Source organism: Diuraphis noxia, unplaced genomic scaffold (assembly GCF_037042655.1).
Source record: "Diuraphis noxia isolate RWA-SAM2 unplaced genomic scaffold, SU_Dnox_SAM2 contig0004, whole genome shotgun sequence".
Classification (NCBI taxonomy): domain Eukaryota; kingdom Metazoa; phylum Arthropoda; class Insecta; order Hemiptera; family Aphididae; genus Diuraphis; species Diuraphis noxia.
The window spans coordinates 16216852-16225677 of NW_028301714.1; the positions used below are offsets into that span (position 1 = coordinate 16216852).

General features: G+C 25.5%; 1 long non-coding RNA gene across 1 annotated transcript; it reads left to right on the top strand.

Moving 5' to 3' along the window:
- Positions 1–3322: 3322 nt before the first annotated feature.
- On the top strand, positions 3323–6449 carry LOC149055765 (uncharacterized). Its single transcript, XR_016191657.1, has 3 exons — positions 3323–3763; positions 3883–4364; positions 4430–6449. It is a non-coding gene; the product is annotated as an uncharacterized LOC149055765 (long non-coding RNA).
- The last annotated feature ends 2377 nt before the right edge of the window (positions 6450–8826 follow it).

The window sequence follows — 8826 nt, forward strand, 5'->3', positions numbered from 1 at the left end:
GCATTAACATGTGTACCTATATATATTATATATACTATACACGTTGCACGAACTAAGTACATGCTCGTATACGCCTCCCCCACCCTTGCCATACCAATGAATACGGCCCTGATTAACTTTAAAAAGCTTATATCCGACCATCGAAGGTCTATAAAACACTCGTAATTCTAAATTACCTGTATAATTTATAAACACACACATGATTCACACAATATATGTAATAATTTTAAAAACGATACTCACTAGATCCTAAGCCACCACACGATATTCAAATGTACGATAACCGCGAGCTCGTTGTCACGTAGGTACATATAGGTACGTTTGACTAATATGTTATTGGAACATGCGTTAACGGTGTACCTACATATACATTATATATTATATATAGGTATATATATATATATATATATAATTATTATACAACAATTATATGGTTTTCACGAACTAGGTGCATTGTCGTATTTATAGATGCATATAATGTATATATATATACAGCTATAGGCGGCATTTATACTATAGATATTATAATAATAAATACAAGTAATACGCGACTTATGACTAGCGCTTGTCGGCAACACCGCTTGACGTATATAATATGTGTGTATAATATATCAATATCGTGCCCACAGCCAAAGGAGGTGTTATTTATTGTATTCATATAAATATACATTATATATATGCACATTAGTATATACAGGGTGATCCATTTAAGTGGGTACACTAATTATCTCGAAAAGTATTAACTTTTTTTGAATTTTTTTTTTTTTAAACTTCTAGGTTTATGTTTTTCTAAAACCGTATAATATTTTAATTTTTTTCACCCTTATATTTATTAGTGAAACCACTATCAACTTTTGATTTTCAAATGGTAACATATAATAAAAATATCATGAATTAATAATCCCATTTTTATTGTGAATTTACGCGTTAACATTTTTATTTTTCAATGATTCGTTTGCGAGATACAGCTCCTCAAAGTATTGGTGGTTGAAAGTCGGTACCGCTGGAAAATTTTAATTTGTAAAGCCCAGAAGCTATAACTGATAAATTCGATACCGTTCGAACTAACTACCTAAGGTACCTAACATTAAACATATTGATAATTGTTGTGCTTTGAACCTCATTAATTGAATGTCGAGCTATTAGTGCTATTACACCTTTATGCTAATTTAACCATTAAAGCTACGTTTTGTTGACCTTGACTGTCGCACCAAATCCCCTCCATAATCATCATTACCATAGAACAATAATAATCGTATTACAATTTACAATTACCGATATTTGGCGATACCTTTATCATTATTTATAATTATCTATGATGACCAAGGTGTATTGATAAGGTGTCGTCACTCTGGACCCCTATACGTATACACTCTTGATTGAAAATATTACCACAGTTCTATAGTCACCAGAGCGCGCTTCCTGTCCTATGAAGGCCTATGTATTCATACTTTTAAATGCAAAATGTCTTAAAAATTACGAATTATAATGCTATTTTTTTTTAAATTGAAGTTTAGTATTTACTAAAACAATGAATCATAATAAGTTTTTTTTTATTGAGTTGGCATAATAAATTGGAGCCTGTAATTATACATTAAATTTGCATTTTAATCATTTGCAATATTTTTTATCGAGTAGACATCAACTATAAAATATGATGTATAATTTAGTCACTTATTCTTTGGATATTTGCATCCTTCTTAAAATCTTTAAATTAAATTAAATCTATTATGATTCTGCTCCTAATTTTAATAGTAGTCTGGTATAGTGAAGTATTATTTTCTAGTGCTCATAAAAAACTCTAAAAACATGTTTAAAATATTTTGCATATTTTATTATATGATTAGGTATATTATTATTATTTATATTTTAATATTATTCAATAATAGTTATCTTATAAACATCAAACTAATTTTGAAAAATTGTTTAGTTTTTTTGGTGGTTTCTTGTTTTTAACAACTTGCTCATTTTTTTCTTTTGCAAGTGAATATCATTCTTGACATATTGCATTATGATATATTTGGTTAATATTTGACTGTGTAATGAGCAACCAACCTTTTTCAAAAATTTTGTCTGTATAATATATTTCTTTAATAACTACAAATTATGTTTGAAAAATAAACAGTGAAAAATGAATAAGAAGTTTTTAAATTAAAATGCAACATTACAAACATGATCTTTTACCGGGACATCTAGTTATATACATATTATTGTATATACATATTTAGATATTTTACAATATAATCTAGTACAGTGCTTCTCAAATTGTTTTGTCATGAGGCTCCCTAAATTTAATGTAAAACTGTCAAGGCCCTCTTAATCAAAATTATATATTGTTTTTTCTAAATTAGGTATATACCAAAATTACATGTACTATTTCACACAGATAAATTATTAAAATGTATAGTAAATTAATGTTTTAATATACTTTTGAAAAATATTAATAATAGTATTAAAATTTAAGTATTTAAACTTTTTCCATAAACGCTTAAAGTCTAAAGAAAATAAGCACTGATCTAGGATGACCATATAAATCTATCAACCATTTAGCATAAGGATATGTTTCTATCCCCAAGATATCGGTTAATAATTTATAATAATATATAGGTGATAGCATTGATTTTATAATATACTATAAAAACTATGAATATATTATAAAATCAATGGTGATAGGTACAACTGAGTAATAAATGCTTATAAAAAGGTATTCAAAATATATGCATTTTGGTAACACATAGGTAATATGAATACTAGTATTAACCTCAATATCAACAAATAATGAATTGTATTTAAAAATCAATATATTAATTAATAATTAATAATTATTATTTGTTCATTGTAACACTTTGAAAGCATTATGTATGATAATTTAGTGAATTAACTCTCACATTTTTCATATATTTTTTTTGTAATAGGAAATTTAAAAATGACAATATTTAATAATATTAATAATTGTATTTGATAAAAAGAAAGTATTTAAATACAAATAATTTAGAACATAGAAGTCATTATGCAATGTAAAATTTTAAATTTTATTTCTTAAATCATAATATATTTTCAATTTTCTATGGCTTTGGTATACAAAAGTGTTCGTTTATCGGCCTCTTTAGGACATACAGCGCTCCCGGTGGTGACGACTATCTGTAGTATAGTTTTCAATCAAGTTATCAAACAAGTAACGACTCCTTATCAATACACCTTGATGATGACCCATAGAGTAATTATTATAATTATTATTATTACTCTATGTGATGACCACGGTCTTATGAGATAATAGAATTGATTAAAATATTATAATATCATATTAATTAATTAATGATAATAGTAAAGAAAAATCAATACTGATTACTGATAAAAAACTTTAAAACTTGTGAAATAAAATACTAAACCATGTGGCCATGCAGCATGGCACTATTACTTTAATAGTTAAATATGTATAGTTAGTTTATGTTGTAAACCGTTATAAGTAGACAGACAGTTTAAATTTCTTTAAAAGCATAATATACCTAACAAAATAGTTGTTGAATCAATAAGTTTGTCAAAAATATTCTATTGAACTTAAAATTACATTATACCTAAGTCCTAATTTGGGATATATTTATGTATTTTATTTGATATTTCAATCAAAAATATACCTATGTATTTAAGTTTATATTATGAAGTGTGATGTAAATTTGATAATACATGAATACCAACCACTTGGAAAGCATAACCAATTGTTATATTCTGTGGCACAACATTTGTACCTACATTCAGTTTATTGGTAAGTTTTCTTAAAATGTATATGTAGAAAAATTGTTATGATTAATACATTAATTTGTACATATATTACCATACATTATTATGACGTCTTAACAGTTTTTATTTAAATTTCATTTTCAGTTAAATCAGTTTTGTTCATTCAGTTACACCACCAATAAATGTTATTCAAAGTTTGATAACACAAAATTTGTTATACTCTTAAAATTATTGGCTGACACCAATACACCATAGCACAAACCTAATACAACTTCATATATATTATATTATTCATTTACTTATTACCATCTACTTGGACACAACAAGATGGTTGCCTATCTACATCATACATACTTAAAAATATAATGTTCTCTGTTCAGAAGTACTTATAAGTTGCATATATTCAAATTTTACATTCTGGCATAGTAATTATTACTAAGAACAGTAAGAACTAAGTTGATCTGTATTTACTACAAATATACTTGGCCAAATGATTTGGAGATGGATATTGAAATCACATAATTTTCTATCGTCCATTATATTTTCCAAACAAGAACAATAACAAATAAAAATGTTGTTTCCCATATACTATTTTAATAGTTGGGAGGGACTACAAAATGAATTAAGTATGTAAACATATTTTTTTACCGTTAAATAATTTGGTTATATTTATCCTTTTTTAATTTATTAGATAGTAAATACTCAACTACTCAAGTTAATTTCAAAGAAGATTAAAAATCAAGTCTGACAATCTGCATTCCAGAAAAAAACTTAATCCCAATAATATAGTAAACTAAAAATATGTTAAATGAAAATAGTACTTGCTAATGTTTTTTTTTTTTTAATTTTAACAAATATTATACAATTAAGTTAATTTAGCTAACAACATCAATCAATCATTGATACTTAAATGGGTGGTAAAATATGTTTTTAGAAAATTAAAAAAAAAATCATAAATTACGCACCTTCATTATTATACATGGTATTATTAAATATTTTATTTAAATAACTACTTTGTTATAATATTAGGTAGGTATGTCTTAATCCTAATATTTATGTATCATAAAAATATTTGTATTTAAAATTATATTGTTTTAGTGTTTTGCAACTGAATAGTTCTTCTGTTTGATTGGTGTTGTTAGCTATTTATTACCACCTACGAAATCTAAGTTAAAATATTATTAGTCCCATTTTTAAATTTTACTGTATTTTTTTAAGTTAGGGGTTAAGTTGAGTTTGTTTCAATTTTTTTGAATACATGTTATGATCTTAACTCATATTTTGCATTACTGCATAATGAATATTTTGATCTAACTGTATCATTTAATTTGGAATAGATTTATCATAGTCCTGGGCTTTTAAATATTATGGTAACATTTTTGAAGGGTGTTTATCTAGCAGGTGCTCCATCAAATTTTATAAATGTGCATTTCTTTCATAGTAGTAATTGTAAAGTCGATCAAGTGCGCTTCTACTCCTTTATTATTTGCCTATTAATTATTATAGTTATTACTTATTACATACTTCTCAATTTAAGCCGAAAACTATAATGTATTACTATTATGATAATGTAGGTACGTGCCGTACTCCTGATTTTGATAATAATAGAAATATAATTTTCATATAGTAGCACTAATCAATGGCGGTAAACTGTGTATTTTTGAATGAATTCTTATTTGATTTGATAATCCTAAATAAAAAAATATCTTAATAATTAATGGTAAAATATATTTTAAACCTAATAGGTATGTACAATGTACATATTATACATATAATTATTATAGGTACCTAAATCTTGTAGTGGATCACTTCTATTAAATTGGTAGATCACCTGCTACACAAATGCCTTTTATAGTGGTTCATAATAATAGAAATATAAAATGGGGTGATTTCAGTCACGACATATTGAAACAGCTAAGTTGTATTTGACATATCACCTTATTGTTTGTAACAATATTCATAATTATTGTATTGTTAAAAAAACATAATATTATATAAATTTAAATTTGAAATATTTAACTATCCATAGTCTTTCACTATTAAATTATTTTAAATTATTTAAGTGGTTCACAATATTATAAATATAAAATGGGGTAATATGTGGAATTTGCAATTTTGAATTAAGTTGTTTTTAATTAAATAATATAGATAATTGAAAAAAAGTTGTACAATTAGTATGCATTTAAAATTACAATATGCTAGATGTTTACTTATAGGTTAGGCACCATATAATATGTATATTTAAAATTATGATTATTAACTTGCTATAATTAATTCAAAACTAATGTGAAATAGTTTTGAATGGTAATTAAAAAAAAAAAAAAATAACCTATTAGAAGGTAAATCATAAAAACAAGACCTACAAGTTTAGTAAAGTTTTAAATTAATATTGTATTGAAAAAATATTGGCAATAAAACATTGTTAAATTGTGAAAATAACATTTTAAATATGGCTCTAATCACCTCATTTTATATAGATTTAGTTACATTTTTAAACTTTTGTCAGTTGTATCATAGGGGTGTGCTGAATATGCTTTAATTTAAATAAATAATAAGGTATATAAAACAATTTCTTAGGTAGCTTTGTATGCGCCTCTGAAGAGATTTTACAAATGGGTAATGAGCCTCGTCAATTTATCATAAACCATCTGAAATTAATGTCAGCATACACCTGTATTATATTGTATGATTAAAAAAAATTGTATCATTTACTATGTAATTTTTTATTAGTCGCTTACTATGTTTTAAAGCTATTAAGTATATTTGTACATATTGATATATCGTTTAAACCACAAAATCGATTTAAAAATTATTGTGTTCAAATTTTGTACTGGACAGTATTATAAGACATTAAACTCAATAATTTATTTTCATAAGATATTGGTGTTTATTATACCTGATATATTTGTTTAGTATTTATATGTGTGTATACTGTATTGTAAACTTTAAGGTGTACCATACCCATTGATTTTTATTATACTATATTTTTTTGTAATTGATTTTTTTTTGACAATTTAAAAAAATAGGTATATATTATTCTAAAGATATACTAAAATGTTATTATAGTGGGTTATAGTTTATTTAAAACAAAATCATGAATAATTGTAATAACTAGTTTTTCCGATTATTCAAGTTTAGTCTTATTATTATAAGTTATCTAACCGACCTCATAATTACAGTACCTATACTACGAAAACACTTACCAATATGCCTACAGATTTAGTGTATACTAAAGAGTAATGAGTAATATTTATACCATATACTTAAAAATAATAATCATAAATCAACTAACAAACATGAAAGAATTAAAAAATAAAATTACATTTTCAAATACAACCAATATTTTTGTTATTATAACCAATTTAACTGAAAAAATAGGCAACAGTAAGTTAATTAAAGACCAAGATATACCTTCAATTAGAAAAGAATTCAAGCTTTCAAGATGTTTCTATTATTGTTTATATGATGTATCCTTAGATGAAACATGTATAGTGTACACCAAGTCAGTAGATATACAAAATATACGTTATTGTATATTACTTCACAAGTTTTAAAGTTTTTTTATCAGTAATCAGTATTGATTTTTCTTTACTATTATCATTAATTAACTAATATGATATTATAATATTTTAATCAATTCTATTATCTCATAAGACCGTGGTCATCATAGATAATTATAAATAATGATAAAGGTATCGCCAAATATCGGTAATTGTAAATTGTAATACGATTATTATTGTTCTATGGTAATATTGATTATGGAGGGGATTTGGTGCGACAGTCAAGGTCAACAAAACGTAGCTTTAATGGTTAAATTAGCATAAAGGTGTAATAGCACTAATAGCTCGACATTCAATTAATGAGGTTCAAAGCACAACAATTATCAATATGTTTAATGTTAGGTACCTTAGGTAGTTAGTTCGAACGGTATCGAATTTATCAGTTATAGCTTCTGGGCTTTACAAATTAAAATTTTCCAGCGGTACCGACTTTCAACCACCAATACTTTGAGGAGCTGTATCTCGCAAACGAATCATTGAAAAATAAAAATGTTAACGCGTAAATTCACAATAAAAATGGGATTATTAATTCATGATATTTTTATTATATGTTACCATTTGAAAATCAAAAGTTGATAGTGGTTTCACTAATAAATATAAGGGTGAAAAAAATTAAAATATTATACGGTTTTAGAAAAACATAAACCTAGAAGTTTAAAAAAAAAAAAATTCAAAAAAAGTTAATACTTTTCGAGATAATTAGTGTACCCACTTAAATGGATCACCCTGTATAATATTATACCTATATATGTAGGTATCTACACCACCGTCGCTCACGTAAAACTTGTTTTCGGTATGACGTCTGATTACAAAAAAAAATAAAAAAAATGTGTTTGTGTATACATATCTTACCAGTACGAAAAAACTATGGTAAAACATTAAAGTGCGCGCACAGACGATCCGCCAACTATATTATAGTAATATTATTCACCTACGTCCACTCAACCCCACACCTGTACACAGCGAGTGCGATCAGTTCTCGTTCGTTGGATTTCGTTTTTTTTTTTTTTTTAATTTTGCTTAACCGTTTGCCGCGTCATATTTTATCGTTGTTAAATATAAATCATAATAATAATCTTATAATATAAAACATAATATATTGTGATAAGGATATAATATAATATGGCAGCTGCAGAGTTATGGGAAAATTCACTCGCGGAGCCTGCACCACGCAACACTTGCGAAGTATGCATTATACCAACCCAAATAGTTGTTATAGGTATATGATATACAAAACGAGTTTTAAAACAGACGTATGAAAATCGCATACAAATAAGCAACAAGACGATATTAATATATTATCATTAATATTATAAATTTATAACGTAAGTACTTATTTATATATAATTATTATATACTTCATATAACGCGCGACCAGGGCTGCAGTATTCCATTAGCATAAATATAACGCTGATGATGAACGTCTATATTTTGAGGAATATGGCCATTGCGGTAAATCGTGAATAATTATTATCGAATTTCGTATAATCCTAAACAATAACGTTATTTAGGTTTTGCGTGTTATATC